The 15776-nt window shown below is 36.3% G+C and overlaps 1 protein-coding gene across 5 annotated transcripts in view; it reads right to left on the bottom strand.

Moving 5' to 3' along the window:
- The window catches only part of MRPS30 (mitochondrial ribosomal protein S30), a 135598-nt gene that overhangs the window by 12234 nt on the left and 107588 nt on the right, over window positions 1-15776 (bottom strand). For 2 of the 5 annotated variants that reach the window (XM_007195564.3, XM_007195559.3), the window contains one exon: window positions 11510-11817. The gene's annotated coding sequence lies outside the window, so the exon portion shown is untranslated. Of the gene's footprint in view, window positions 1-11509; window positions 11818-15401; window positions 15519-15776 lie in introns of those variants that run through there. The other 3 variants (XR_452280.3, XM_007195560.3, XM_007195562.3) reach the window with 3 other exon arrangements.

Below are 15776 nucleotides of genomic sequence, written 5' to 3'. Positions count from 1 at the left end.
CTCCTTCTCATTTACGTGGTGTGGAATCTTAATTAATTCAAAGGCATCTAATAATAAGGCTACTGTTGTGTAGAATAAACTAGGCATTATGGTAGTAACTAAATGCCTTGAGCATCAAGAATATTTCAAGTTTCTGGAGAGAGCCAAAGCATCACGAGGGCTTCATTCTGCCTTTGCTTTTAGCCCACAAGCCCCTCTGTTCTTAATGGCTCCCAAACACAGCCATCCAAGATTTTGTCCCATGTAGGGGCGGGGTAACTGAGTAGGTTTTTGATTGGTCTCTGTGTGTTGTGTATGAGAAGGAGGGGGAAGAAGATGATGACTCACACTGAGTATGACCAACTGGGGCCCCAATTATATGCAGTTTTGTATTTCTTGGAAAACATTTCTTAAGCACACTCAGGTGGTCTGATTTATCAAACAGCTTTGTCTTCTATTGCTGAGTAATCCTACTATAAATGGGAAAGGCACCCAGTAAAATACAGAGTGACTTAAACGAAAAGTGTGACCCTCATAAGTTCCAGAAGTCTCAGTCAATTTAACAATCAGAAGGTTTTTTTTGCTTCAAATGCTCAGTTACTTTGTTCAATGGGTCTAAACAAGCCCTAGGCAGGGAAGTGAGAGCTAGAATACAAGGCCCCACATAAATATTAAAGGAGACATGGAGACATCTCTGCTAATTGAATCTTTGAATCTCCTCTAATTGACATATCCTCTAATTGAAAAGGAAACTTCCCTAAGGATCGATCCAAGATAACCATTTCCATGGGAAATTTCCAGAACATGGCATTTGAGCATAGAAACGATAAAACAGTAAAATACTAGAAATAGTATCAATGGTAAATTGGTATGCCATTTTAATTACTTTTTTGGATTATAAAGAAATATATATTAATTGTAAAATAAATCTGGGAATTAGAGAACACCATTAAGAGGAAAATAGAAATCCAGTCCCCTAGAGATGATAATGTATTGTCCTATTACAAATATAATATATACTTTAATATAAAATAACTTTGAAGCTACAGAAAATAGAATGAAAAAAGTTATTCATGATTCTTACAGATTAAAGGCAACTACAGTTAGTCTTGACTGGTTAGGTGATGTGATTAATTTTGTTACATCAAGGACGTTGAAAACTTAATAGTTAATTTTCATAAAATCAACTTAAAATCTTGGATTTTAATTAAGCTCAGCCTAATTAATACCAAGGTAAGATATAGCAGATCATGCAATCATTTCACATTTTAAATACATGTATACAATGCTACTATTCAAGAGTCTCATAAGAATCAGTCTCCTTATGGAGTCAAATGTAAGAGGCACAGTTCAGTACCATAAATAAGCTGAAAAAAATTTATCCTATAGAGTCCTCCACACCCAACTGAAACCCCACACTAATACTTTCAAGAGTCCCTTTATTCACTGCCTAATTCTTCATACCCAGCAGCAGTTGGTCAGAAACCTCTTGCAATTGAAACAGCAAAAGTTCCTTTCCACATTTCAGGCTCTTAATATGCAATTTCAATTTCGAAGCTCTGGACAGTTGCACTCCCAGCTTCAGTCCAATGCCTTCTACCTCTTTAGCCAACTGTCTTCCTAAACACCAGAGAATCACGAAGATCAACTCTCCTTCCTCAGAATGTGGGAAAGGAGAGAAATTCAGTTGCAAATAACTATTTGTATGTGTGTAGGAGATGGAGAAAGGAAAAACAGTGAACACTTTCCTGGTTGTTTATTTTTCACCTGTCATATGAACAAAATATGGAGTTTTGTTGGATTCTATTTGCACTGTCCGGTTTGAACTATAAAGTTGAGGCATATTTTTTTTTATGGCCTAAGTATTATTGAATATCCAATGAGCCACATTAAAACATTGCAAAAGTAGTTGAATTTAGATGTGTGTGTGTGTGTGTGTGTGTGTGTGTGTTTTGGGTAAATGTGTCACTGTACATGTGAGCAAATAAATAATTACCAATATGAGGTTAAAGAAGGGAGCTTTGGAACCTAAATAAAAAAATAAATTGACCAATGTTCAGCAGGAGCAGAGATGCTCATGATATTTCTTTTTGTATTATGATAAACCTGTTTGTAGTCAGGGAAATCCTTTCATGAGAAAGTGAGTTATAAATACTCTGCAAATAAGACTTATAACAATCTTGAAGAATAAAAGATGAAGCCAAAATAAAATAAGAAAAGGGAAAATCGGGACTTCCCTGGTGGCGCAGTGATTGAGAGTCTGACTGCCGGTGCGGCGGACACGGGTTCGAGCTCTGGTCCAGGAAGATTTCACATGCCGCGGAGCAACTAGGCCCGTGAGCCACAACTACTGAGCCTGCGCATCTGGAGCCTGTGCTTCACAACGAGAGGCTGTGACAGTGAGAGGCCCACGCACCGTGATGAAGAGTGGTCCCTGCTCGCCGCAACTAGAGAAAAGCCCTCGCGCAGAAACAGGACCCAACACAGCCAAAAATAAACAAATAAATAAATAAATAAACCAAAAATAAATAAATAAACTTATTAAAAAAAAAAAAAAGAAAAGGTAAAATAGCAATTTTAAAAATGAAGACCTCACACATTTATCAAAAAAACCCCAATAAAGTTGCAAAATTACTGGAATTTTATGTCTTTCTATTATCACTTTATATGGAATGCAGACCATAAATGATAAAAATTGAATTAATTGTCAACTAGCTGGACTAAATGTATGTTTAAACAGATATTATTTTAGTTTAATTATGTTTTTATATCAACTCTCTTTCATGGGTATTAGGGTGATTCCTTTCTGAATAACAAAATTTTGAGTGGGGAAAAAATCGACAAAATTTCGGTGTATAAGGAAAATTAAAAAAATTTTTTTTTACATATGCCACAGAACTACCAAAATTATAAAGTTAATTGATTTATTTTAGACTAAAATGGATATTTCTCTTCTGAAACCCACTAGATTATCTTATTTGACCACCTACAGTTCTCCTCAAATTTAATATGCCTGGGTCACCTAAGAGTCTTATCGAAATGTCGATTCTTCCTCAGTAGGCACAGGGAAACTGAGATTCTGCCTTTCTAAGGTGCTCCCACATGTTGCTGCCACTGTTCATGCGGCTCCTCATGTTCTTGGACCATATCTTGCATAGCAAGTGTTTATACCAGCCTCATCCACTGGTACCTTCTATGATGATGGAAGTGTTCTATATCTGTAAATGACTATCGAGCCCTTGAAATGTGACTACTGTTGACTGGGAAATTGAAATTTTATTTTATAAAATTTTAATTTAATTTACATAACCATAAATGACCTATTAGGCAGTGCAGGACTCTACACAATATAATTTATCAGAAAATCGTTACTTGTATATGGTCTGTGTAAACGCACGCCAGCTGTGAATGTGCTGCACTCAGAAGTCTTTATGATAGAGAATGGACTTGAGGACACGGGGAGGGGGAAGGGTAAGCTGGGACAAAGAGAGTGGCATGGACATATATACACTACCAAATGTAAAACCGATAGCTAGTGGGAAGCAGCTGCATAGCACAGGGAGATCAGCTCGGTGCTGTGTGACCACCTAGAGGGGTGGGATAGGGAGGGTGGGAGGGAAGGAGATGCAAGAGGGAAGAGATATGGGGATGTATGTATATGTATAACTGATTCACGTTGTTATAAAGCAGAAACTAACACACCATTGTAAAGCAATTACACTCCAATAAAGATGTAAAATAAATAAATAAATAAATTAAAAAAAAAAAAAAAGAAGTCTTTATGAGAACACAGGTGCCCAGGCTGTGGGGCAATGCACTTCAGTGAATTCTCTGGGTGAGATTTACTATCCTGGTGGCTACTCACTGGGAAAGTTCATTCCATAGTGTTCTGAAATTCACCTGTTGAAGACTGGAAAATAGAAAGTGAATCATCAAGAAATGTTGCAGATTACCAAGCAGCTTTTAAGGCAAAATAGTTCTTGTTTTTTCTTTCTCTTTCAACTGAGTGAAATACCCACAAAGACATATACACAATAGAAACACGAGTCTTATGCAATCAGAACCCTAGTTTGCCAAAATGATTCCAATTTCAGATTAACTTTTATACTATGAGCGTTTCCAACAGGAAAATGGCAACATCAAAGTCATTTCTTTCTTTTTTTTTTTTTTTAAAGACTGAATTAGTCACATCTTGCTTTTTAAAATTTATTTTTATTTATTTATTTTTGACTGTGTTGGGTCTTCGTTTCTGTGCGAGGGCTTTCTCTAGTTGTGGCAAGTGGGGACCACTCTCCATCAAGGTGCGCGGGCCTCTCACTATCGTGGCCTCTCTTGTTGCGGAGCACAGGCTCCAGACGCGCAGGCTCAGTAGTTGTGGCTCACGGGCCTAGTTGCTCCACGGCATGTGGGATCTTCCCAGACCAGGGCTCGAACCCGTGTCCCCTGCATTAGCAGGCAGATTCTCAACCACTGCGCGGCCAGGGAAGCCCTCAAAGTCATTTCTGAGCCATGTGACAGGGTAGCTACTTGTCATGAACTTGAAGCCCAGACATTTGAGTCATAAACTAAGTTATAGCTTTATTCTGTTATCACTCACCCCCATCTTGGCCTTGGGCAAGATGTTTCTCATTGTAATATTCAGCTCACATGCATAAACATGGAATATAATGACAAATGGTGATATGAATATTCATTGCTCAAATAAGTATAATCATAATGATACCAGTAACAGTGATGAAAATAAGAACACTTTACCCTTGTAAATTACTTTGAAGTTTACAAAGTACTTACATATGATATTCATATTAATTTTCAGGTAAGATAGCAAACAAAATGTCCAAGAAAAACAGCTGTCTCTTGTTTTGTGTTTATTTGTTTGTTGCTGTTAATATGCTTCCAAGAAATAAAATGTGATCATTTCATACTCCTCTGGAGATGTGTTTTGATGCTTCACAGACACCATCCTCCCCCTCCTCCCCCTTCTCCCACTCCTCCACCTCTTCCTTTACCTCCTCATCATCATTATCATCTTTATTTTCATGACAATGTCCCTAAGGACTAGAGAAGGGGTATCAATAATTTTTGCATCTTCTTGAAAGCCAGTGGTGTTTTATGCAAGAATAAATCTACCCTCCAATTTATAAGAATTGTTTTTTCTCTCCTAAAACCTACCTCTTGCAAAAGCCCTTTCCTGATTAGGTTAAAGAAAATTAACTTCCAAAATCCATCAAATTGCAAGAAAAATCAAGGAGTACTTTTGGTTGCTAATAAGCATCCAAACTCCAAAGAGTAATATTAAAAACAAACAAAACAACCAAACCATAGTGCATAAAAGTGCCCATGTCCTCAGATAATTTTTATCTTTAAAGTTCTCTCTTTGAAAAATATAACCAGAATTCTGACCTCTGAAAATATACTCAGCAAAAGTATATGATCTTGCCATAATTTTCAAATTATAAACAGTTTTCAACACAGTCAATTTGATTTTGTTTTTTTCAAGGGATGTGAACAAAAGGGCATCTCAAAACTTTACAGTTATAATGAAAAAAGCAAAGTTAAATATGCATGCATTATTTGTGTTAGAAAAAAATCCAAAATGGAGTCAAGATCATTTTAGGCTGATCCTTTCACAAATTTTTATTAACGTTTTTATTTTTTAAAGATTTATCACCTCCTAACATAAAGGGGGAAACAGCTATATATTCAATTACAAGTGCAGAAACATATAATACCATTCAATCTTGAAAATGTAACAGCCATGAAAGCATCCAAGATTAGTGCTTTCTGAATGGCTTCTGAGAATTTCTTCATTTAACACATACAATTGTCCATGATCTCTTCTGACTTGGACCCAGAATTTTTACCAGTGTCAGTTTTAAATAAACAGATAATCCATTCAGATTCTGTTTCAGAATGTTGATAGATGACCTCAGTCAAGTTGTTTTGTACTAATCATGAACAATTCTGCACATTGGCCAAATCTTAGAGGACAGAGTGGAGCTGTCAATATTTTTATTTGGTAGACTCAGATACATATAAAATTTATAAATGGATGCATTTGTCCTGGTTTAGTATTTAGGATGCATTCTTTTTTCAATTTATCACAACTGATGTGAGTTAAAATGCCTACTTTGCACAGTATTCAATTCTTAAAAGCTGAAGACATAAGAAACAATTTTTAGATGGGTCAAAATACCTTCAATTTGAAGACTGTTGCTTTAATACAAAATGCTGCTGCCATTAGATTCCTGTGCATCCAATAAATCTATATTATGAAAGTATATTTATGAATGTAGAAAGACCTTAATGAAATATTTATAAGTGAAAAATTCCTCAAAACATACATTTATTGAATGCTGTTGATATATTGGGTCTATATTTTTATAAAGAGAAATATAGAGATATACACACAAACATGGAACCAAATATCTGTTAAGATACACATCAAAATTGTAATAGTGGTTTATTATTAGGTTGTAGAATTATGGTTAACTGGCTTCATTTCTCCATATGCTTTTTGAAGTTTCAGGTATTAAGCATGATCTACTTTCTAACTGGAAAATGTTTTATATGTGCGTATGTGTATATGTGTGTAACTTTTTTCTTCATAAAAATTTTTCTCTGAAATCCACCTCCCTATAGAGATTTTGCAGCAAGCAAACATTTAGCCATAAATAATAACATTAACAACCTCATTTTGTATTGTATTGATAATACAAACATTTCTGCTAAAGGATGAACACCATTCTTTGATTCTAGTTAACACAAATGCTTGAATTCTAGCTTACCAAAGACATAAAAGTTCAGAGAGAAAGGACCTTATTCTACAATTAAGGTTTTCTAGCACAATAAAATTGCCATGGATGAACCAATTTGCCTTTTAAATGCTTAAAGATGATTTAACGTCAGCCATAACCATGCAAAGCATTGCTGAGAGAGGAGCTTTATTCCATAATGGGTGAGATGAAAGAGTTTTCCTGTTTGCTTATTTCTTCAAGGAAAACAAAATACCATTGAGAGAATGTATAAGGCAATCTAACAATTGACAGTTGGAAAATTAGGCAATTTAACACTATGAATCACTAACTACCCCTTCTGGAGAACAATTTATCCTGCCCTATTTCGTGAAATACTGAGAGCTAGTTTAGGTTACAAAGTTGGTGATAATCATGACAAACTCTAGTAGTCAATTCAGTTCAGCAAATACTCATGAACAACTACTTTGTTTTGCTAGGCCGTGAGCCTAGCCTCTGGAGCCAATTCTGGAGACAGAATTCTAAAGTAAAATCTGGATCTAGCATTTCCTAACTCTGAGACATTGGACAAAGTTATACAACCTCTCTCTGCCTCTGTTTCCTCAGGTGTAAAAGGAGATTATAACTATCTCATAGGGTTAAATAGGCTAGATGCATGAGGGTCCAATCACATCTCACCAAGCAAAATCAGAAAACATCACCTTCTCAGATGCAAACAGTGTGTCTTCGGCATCACCCATACGAGAAGGTGATTAATAGATACGCTTATGGAGTCTCTCAAGTTAGTCCCAAATTATTTTTTTGTAAAGAGCTCCCATTTTTAATCAAGGAAGCTAGAGTGTTTATCAATTGTATTATAATATGCCTGAATCTTTGATAAAGATAATTAAAGAAGAAAAATTGTATCTGTAAACTGAAATGGACCAGTATTAAACTGAAAGGGTACAGACAAGAAATAATTTTATTTTTCTTCCACTATTACCTTCAAACATTTTCAGTTAAATCTTTCTTCACTGTCCTTTAAAGATTTATTGAGTAAATTCTACAATTCTCTGCCAGTTTTAGATTTTAAATTCCAATCCACTCTAATCCAATTTAAAACGTCAAGCTCGTATGCAATTTATGGCTCAGATTTGGAAGAGGCATGGTCAGCTCTCCCATATCCCCCTTCCTTCCCTTTTCTGGGTCCACTTCCTCCAGAATTTTAAAGATCACGATTAGTGTTTAGAGCAAAGGGGCAAAGACTTTTTACTTAACTGGGCTAATGTAGTTCTTGTCTGCCTTTGTGGCTTCTCTGGCTGACATCAACTGACTGTGCCATTGAGGGGCAGTAATGCCAGCGACCCCCTCGTGGAGCACTCCTATGGGGGGGTGGGGCAGTCAGGTGGTACAACTTTCCAATTTTTGCAGTGCCAACTTGACCTGCAGACTTAATACACTGCAGATGTCCCAGTGTTTGACTATAGCTTATCTCTCTACTCCCTTATCTCCCTCTAATTCTAGTCTTGCCCCAGCTAGATCTTCCCAGATGGCAAAATGTCAATCTGCTGCATCCAGGAAATGAGTTTCCAATCTTACCTTCTCCTCTTGATTCTATTGATTCTTTTGGAGCTATTCCCTAGTTGGCTTGACAGGAGGAGAAGGAAAGGATGTCAAAACATCCTTCCTCATACCATATGATATCACTTGTATGTGGAATCTAAAATATGACATAAATGAACTTATCCACAAAACAGAAACAGACTCACAGGCATAGAAAACAGACTTGTGGTTGCCAAGGGGGAAGGGGCGTGGGGGAGGGATGGATTGGGAGTTTGGGGTTAGCAGATGCAAACTATCATATTTAGAGTAGATAAACAACAAGGTCCTACTGTAACCATAATGGAAACCATAATGGAAAAGAATATGAAAAAGAATGTATATATATGTATAACTGAATTACTTTGCTGTACAGTAGAAATCAACACAACATTGTAAATCAGCTATACGTCAATAAAATAAATTTAAAAAAAATCCTTCCTCAGGTAGAAGACTCAGGATTTTCTGAATGCAATGAATTTTCTAAGGGTTGGGAAGGGAGAGAAGGATTCAGGAAGTGGTTGAGAGTAGCCAAGCTGATATAGATACTTTAAATAAACCCTGGACAGAGTTCTGGAGTCTACTGTTTTCAGTTCTATTTTGAATAGTCCAGTGGTAGATAGAATAATGGCCTCCCAAAGATGTCCATGTCCTACTCTCTTGGACCTATGAAAATGTTGTATCCCATGACAAAGAGAAATTAAGGAAGCAGATGAATTTAAGCTTACTAATCAGCTGGACTAAAGATAAAGACGTTATCCCGATGGATTATCCAGGTGGACCCAACGCAATCACAAGGGTCATTAAATGTGGACAAGGGAAGCAGAAGAGTCAGTGTCAGAGTGATGCGATGTGAGGGAGTTGACCGGCCACTGCTGGCTTTGAAAATGGAAAGGGATCATGAGGCAAGGAATATAGGCAGCCTCTAGAAGCTGGAAAAGGCAAGGAAACAGATTCTCCCTTAGAGACTCCAGAAGGAATGTAGCTCTGCAGACACCTTGATTTTAGTCCAATGGTACCCATTTCAGATTTCTGACCTCTAGAACTGTAAAATAACAAATTTGTGTTGTTTAAGGACACCAAGTTTGTAGTAGTAATTTGTTTTAGCAGCAATAAGAAATTAATACAAGGTCCTAGTAATCAATTTTATTACAAAAATAAAAATCCCTCTCTCTCTCCTGTTTTATGACCAAAAGAGACCCACATCATAATTTGCTAATGTAAATGTTCTGCTTTACTTTGAAAATACAGCCTGGTTTTGTTATATGGTAAACGGAGCTGTTCACTCAGATTCAACACACTGCTCCACATTTATAAAGCAGTGATTCCATTTAATTTTTTTTCCATATGAGACATTAATATGTGTGAGAGAATGCATTAATTCATGGTCAGAGAACTGTTCATCTCTTTTGCATTGAAATGATAGGCTTGAACACACTAAGAAAGGTTTCACATACCAGGCCAGGAAGTTTGAAATAAATTCGGTAGCCAACCAGCAGTCATTGAATACTTTGGGGCAGAAAAGAGACACTCTGAGAATGAACGTATGAAAAATTCCTCTGGCAGTAATGTGTATAACTGTTAGGAGAAGGAGGATAGACAATAGAGAAACATATAGATATTTATTTCTGTAGTACAAGAAGGTGATAATAACGATCTGAAACTAGAACATGGTAATGACAACAAAGAGGGAGAGATTAATTGAAAATAAATTGTCAATAAATTTTAGTGATTAACTTGATATGAAAGGACAGACATGAGTGAGTCAAAGATAAATTCTAATTTTTGTATATGAATGATGAGGAGACTGAGGGTATAAAACTGCTGTGAAAAAAAAAATGTAGAAAGGAAGATGATTATGGATAATGTTGAAATAAATTTGTAGACTCAAGATGGAACTGCTTCTCCTGGGGTGCCACTCAGCAAACCGAAATTTATACAGCGTTTGTGTCTCTGTAAATGCTCTGCTTGACCAGAAATGTAGTCTACCCAACCAGCCAATCCCCAAAAGCCAAGCCAACTCTGGGCCTTGTACTTATTTCCCTGTTCTTTATTTATTTTCTATTTCTCTCTTCCTTGTTCTTTATTCCTTATCTTATAAGAGCTCCCTGCCTTTCACTCCATTTTGCAGTTCTCTGCACCCTTGGGAATAGAAACTGCCCACTTTATGAAGGGTTAAAGTGTATTTGTATTGTCTTCTTTAATCATTTAAAATAATAATAAAACCACAAATACTTTGCTAGGCATTTTACAGCTAAAAAGCACCAGAAATTTGTACTGGGAAAAATAAACTTCAGAGACTAATAACATATTTCCAGAGTAATAGTCATTCTTCTCATTTACCATTAATTAATTTCATTGAAACTTAAGCCTGATTCTCTTGAAAGAGAGTCTAAGAGAAATACAAATTAACTGCTTCTCTTAATTCATTCAGGCTACTAATAACAAAAATAGACTGGGCATCTCAATAAACATTTATTTCTGACTGTTCTGGAGCCTGGGAAGTCCATGATCAAGGTGCCAGCAGATTCTGTGTCTGGTCAAAGCCCACTTCCTGATCCATAGGTTGACATCATCTCTCTGTGTCCTCATGTGGAGGAAGGGACAAAGGAGCTCTCCCGGGTCTATTTTATAAGGGCACTAATCCTATTCATGAGTGTTCCACCCTAATGACCTAATCACCTCCCAGAGGCCCCACTTTCAAATACTGTCACATTGGGGATTGCTTCACTATATGAATTTTGAGGGGACAAAAACCACTATGGTTGTTTTGCTGGGGAACAGATACACAGAGCTCTTTATGCTGTCATTTAGAAGGTGGATCTACTGAGTTGCATTTTTAAAAACTAGTCTTAAAACCACCTATTTGTCTCTCACTGAAGATAGCTCAGGCAGAAGTAAAAACACAGGGTAACTTTCCTACTTTCATTTCCTTAAACTTCAAAAACATCTGACTTAAGGAGCAGCATATCAGAGCTGCTTCTAGCAAATATTGCTGGTGGGTGAGGTGTCCAATTACAATTGCCATCGTGTCAGTAAGAACAGTGTATTGAGAAGCCTGTTCACTACCTCTTTAAAAAGTCAGTTATTAAATCATTCCTCGATTTTCTCCACGTTTATTGGTGCTTACTTTTATAATGTTTCTGCAGAACTATGCATCAATTTGGATTCTATTCAGTAAATAGAAACCCTCCAGGTATTTTGAACAGAAAGAGTTTTAATATGGAAAAATGGCACCTGTAGAATGTTTAAAGGGCTGGAGCAAAGGGATCTCATTGAGACCTGTACCACAGAAGGCCACAGAACAGACCACCAGAGTAGCTACTACCTCAACCGCACTCCAGAAGGGTTAGGAACCTGAAGGATGCCAAAGGAAGTTTTAGGTTCAAGAACCACACTTCTCAGTAGCACATTGACGATCAAGAAACCAGGATTGAGAAGCTGCTGCACCACCACTGTTAATTCCTTCTCAGTACCAAAGCTGGTGACTAGACACGGAATTCTGCTGCAGAAAACAAAAACAAAACAATTATTTCTCCATCCCATTGGTTACAGCAGGAAACAGACAGCAGTAGAAGGAAGATGATGTTTGTCTCATTTCTATCTTCTAAATCTCACATGGTGCATTTAATAGGCAGAAAATGATTTATATCTAGAAAGCTAATGACAAGGAAATGGAGTACTTAGCTTTCCAGGCCACACAAAACAAGAAGGTCCCCAAGAAATGGGTAAAAAAATAAATATTGGGTGCTAATTAATCATATCCAACACAAAGTTTCATTTTAAAACCTTTATCTTATTTACTTCCCAAGTTGTTCTATTTCTCTTCAATTGTTGAATGTAAATGAGATATGATATCTTATTAAGGCATAGTCTTTGCTGATTAATTAATTATATAAAAATCACTTAATCTAACACTCAAAGTTCTCAAACTTTCTATTAACCAGAACCTTGGAGTTTCACCACAAAAATAATAACTCATCCTCATTTTGATGATCTTAAAGCCCAGTACTCCTTTTAAACTATAGAACTGTCTGTACACCAATATGAAGAGTATACTTCTTAATGTTTCCCAAGGTTTTTCATTTCAGAGAAAGTATTTTATTTCAAATGTATTGTCTTATAATACAAAAAAAGAAATTATGACACATTCTGTGTACGTAGACTATTCACTTATCTAGTCAGTGCAAAATGTTTTTTCACCTGATTTAGCTTTTCTAAAATCTTACATTTGAACTTCCAAATTATTTAAAAGTTAATACAGTGAAGAGGCATCTTAGGTCCATGGAGAAAAAAATGGCATCCTGGACTGGCAAGGCTTTTTGGACATCAACAAGCTGATTCTAAAATTTATATGGAAAGATGCAGGCCCTATAATAGGTAAAACAACCTTAACACAGAAGAATAAATTGGGAGCAATCACTTAATCAATATTAAGGCTGACTATTAGTTACAGTAATCAAGGTAGTATGGTATTGGTTGAGGGACAGAGACATAGATCAGTGAAACAGTACAGAGAAGTCAGACAGGCCCACACAAATATGCTCAACTGATTGTTGACCAAGGCATAAAAGCAATTTAATGGAGGAGGACTAGCGTTTTCAATAAATGGTGCCAGAGCAACTGACCCTACATCAGCAAAATTATGAACCTTGAACTAAACCTCACACCTTATACAAAATAAATCAGAGACTTATATTATAAAATTATAAAACTTCTAGGAAATAAAACATTGGAAAAAATCTTTAACATATAGAATAAGACAGAATTTTTAGACTTGACACCAAAAGCATGATCCATAAAAGAAAAAGTTGACCTCATTAAATTAAAAATTTTATCTGCAAAAGATGCTGTTAAATGGGTAAAAATACACACTACAGAGTGTATATATATATCTATATATACATATCTTAAAACTCAATAGTTTAAAAAAATCCAGTTAGAAAATTGGCAAATTTTCACCAAAACATTTCACCAAAGAGGATATATACATGGCAAATAAGCACTTGAAAAGATGTTCTACATTATTATTCATCAGAGTAATGCAAATTAAAACTACTATGAGTTATCAGCAGATACTTATCTCGAAATTCAAAAAGAAAATAGTGTGAACACCAAATGCTGGCATGGATATGGAAAAACTAGGTAACTCATACCTTGCTAGTAGGTATGTAAAACTGTACATTTACTCTTGAAAAAAAATTGGCATTTTCTTAAAAATCTAGGTATAAAGCTATCAAATATCCCAACAATTACACTCCTGAGTATTTATCCCAGAGAAATGAAAACTTACATTCACACAAAATCCTATACATAGCTGTAATAGCCAAAAACTAGAACTAACTCAGATATTATTCAGTGGGTGAATGGATAAACATCCATACCATGGATACTACCCTGTAATAAAAAAGAACAAACTATTGCTACACACAACAACCTGTGCATCACCAGAGAATTATGCTTAATGAAAAAAGCCAGTCCCAAAGGGCAAAATACTATATGGCTCCATTTATATAATATTTTTGAAATGACAAATTTTTTTTTTAAAGGTAATTTCTTTTTTTTTAAATTTTTATTTATTTATTTATTTATTTATGGCTGTGTTGGGTCTTCGTTTCTGTGCGAGAGCTTTCTCTAGTTGTGGCAAGCGGGGGCCACTCTTCATCGCGGTGCGCGGGCCCCTCACCATCGCGGCCTCCCCTGTTGCGGAGCACAGGCTCCAGATGCGCAAGCTCAGTAATTGTGGCTCACGGGCCCAGCCGCTCTGCGGCAGGTGGGATCTTCCCAGACCAGGGCTCGAACCCGTGTCCCCTGCATTGGCAGGCAGACCCTCAACCGCTGCGCCACCAGGGAAGCCCCTGAAATGACAAATTTTTAAAAATGAAAGGAGATGAATGGGTTGCCAGGGTTGGGGATGGGAGAAGGTGAAGGTAGTGAGTATGGTTATAAAAGGGCAACATGAAGGATCCTAGTTATGAGAATTATTACATGTTTTGACTGTGATTATGGATATGCAAACCTATACATGTGATAAAATGTGATAGAACTAAATACACACACACACATACATGCACACAAATGAATATAAGCAAAACTGAGAAAATCTGTGAAAATATGTGATTGCATTCAATGTCAAACCCAGGTTGTGATACTATATTATAGTTTTGTCAGATATTACCATTGCGGTAAAGGGTATAGGGTATCTATCTGTGTTATTTCTTACAACTGCATATGAATCTCCAATTATCTTGATACAAATTTCAATTAAAAAACTCAAAAAAATGTGAACAAATTGCTTTAAATTATACTCTATTATACCACTTGTGCATATCACTCAAAAGCTATAATTTCAAATCTATTTACTAAAATATTTCACTGGAATATACTAATCATGTTTACACACATTTGCTTAAAACAATGAAAAGCTAATAATACAATGAAGGGACCTGAGAAATTTAGTGGCAATTTACTAATTTCCTTTACTTAATATAACTTAATTTAGTTTTTAATATACGAATTATCTCATGTTGAACAAATTTGTATGACAAAATAGTCCCTAATCTAAAGTGTGAAAAAAATGTTCAAGAGAAATTCCATGAGGAAAAAATAGAAAACTGTAAACATGAAATGTAGCCTCGATTCTTTTTTTTTTAAAATTTTTTTAAAATTTTTATTTATTTAAACACTATTTTATTTATTTATGGCTGTGTTGGGTCTTCGTTTCTGTGCGAGGGCTTCCTCTAGTTGTGGCAAGTGGAGGCCACTCTTCATCGCGGTGCGCGGGCCTCTCATTATCGCGGCCTCTCCAGACGCGCAGGCTCAGTAATTGTGGCTCACGGGCCTAGTTGCTCCACGGCATGTGGGATCCTCCCAGACCAGGGCTCGAACCCGTGTCCCCTGCATTGGCAGGCAGATTCTCAACCACTGCGCCACCAGGGAAGCCCTGTAGCCTCGATTCTTATGAAAACTAGATTTTTCTTTATAAAAATGCATCTTAGGGGAAAGAGAGAGATCTAAGCCCCAAGTCTTATCCCCTCTGCACTTTGGACCAGATGCTGAGCTAAGACACATACCTGAATTCAACGTTATTGTTTTTTGGTGTTCTTGGAAAACAGAGTCTATGCGATTATGCTTTTCATTCATCCAAAAGCTTTAAAAACCTTTGTTTACCACTTCCTTCGATACTTCCAATTGTGAGGTCAAAATCTGCGGAGTAAAATTATATTTCCTTGACTTCTGTGTTATAAATCTTCAGGTGAACTTTTTAAGCATCTCAAAGAAACATTGATTGAGTTTATTTCAGACTAAGGTAGCTTCCTCTAACAGTACTTCAAACTCAAAATAATTGTGAGGGAGTGCCCTTTGTAAGGACTCAAGTAATAAGATGTGAATCCCTTATACTAAAGAATAACTTTGAAGGTAAAAAAAAAATGCCAGAAAAATCTTGCTTTCTATTTTGGCACA

The sequence above is a fragment of the Balaenoptera acutorostrata genome, chromosome 2 (assembly GCF_949987535.1).
Source record: "Balaenoptera acutorostrata chromosome 2, mBalAcu1.1, whole genome shotgun sequence".
NCBI lineage: Eukaryota > Metazoa > Chordata > Mammalia > Artiodactyla > Balaenopteridae > Balaenoptera > Balaenoptera acutorostrata.
Note: the sequence above shows the minus strand (reverse complement) of the source record. Positions and strands in the feature narration are given on the sequence as shown.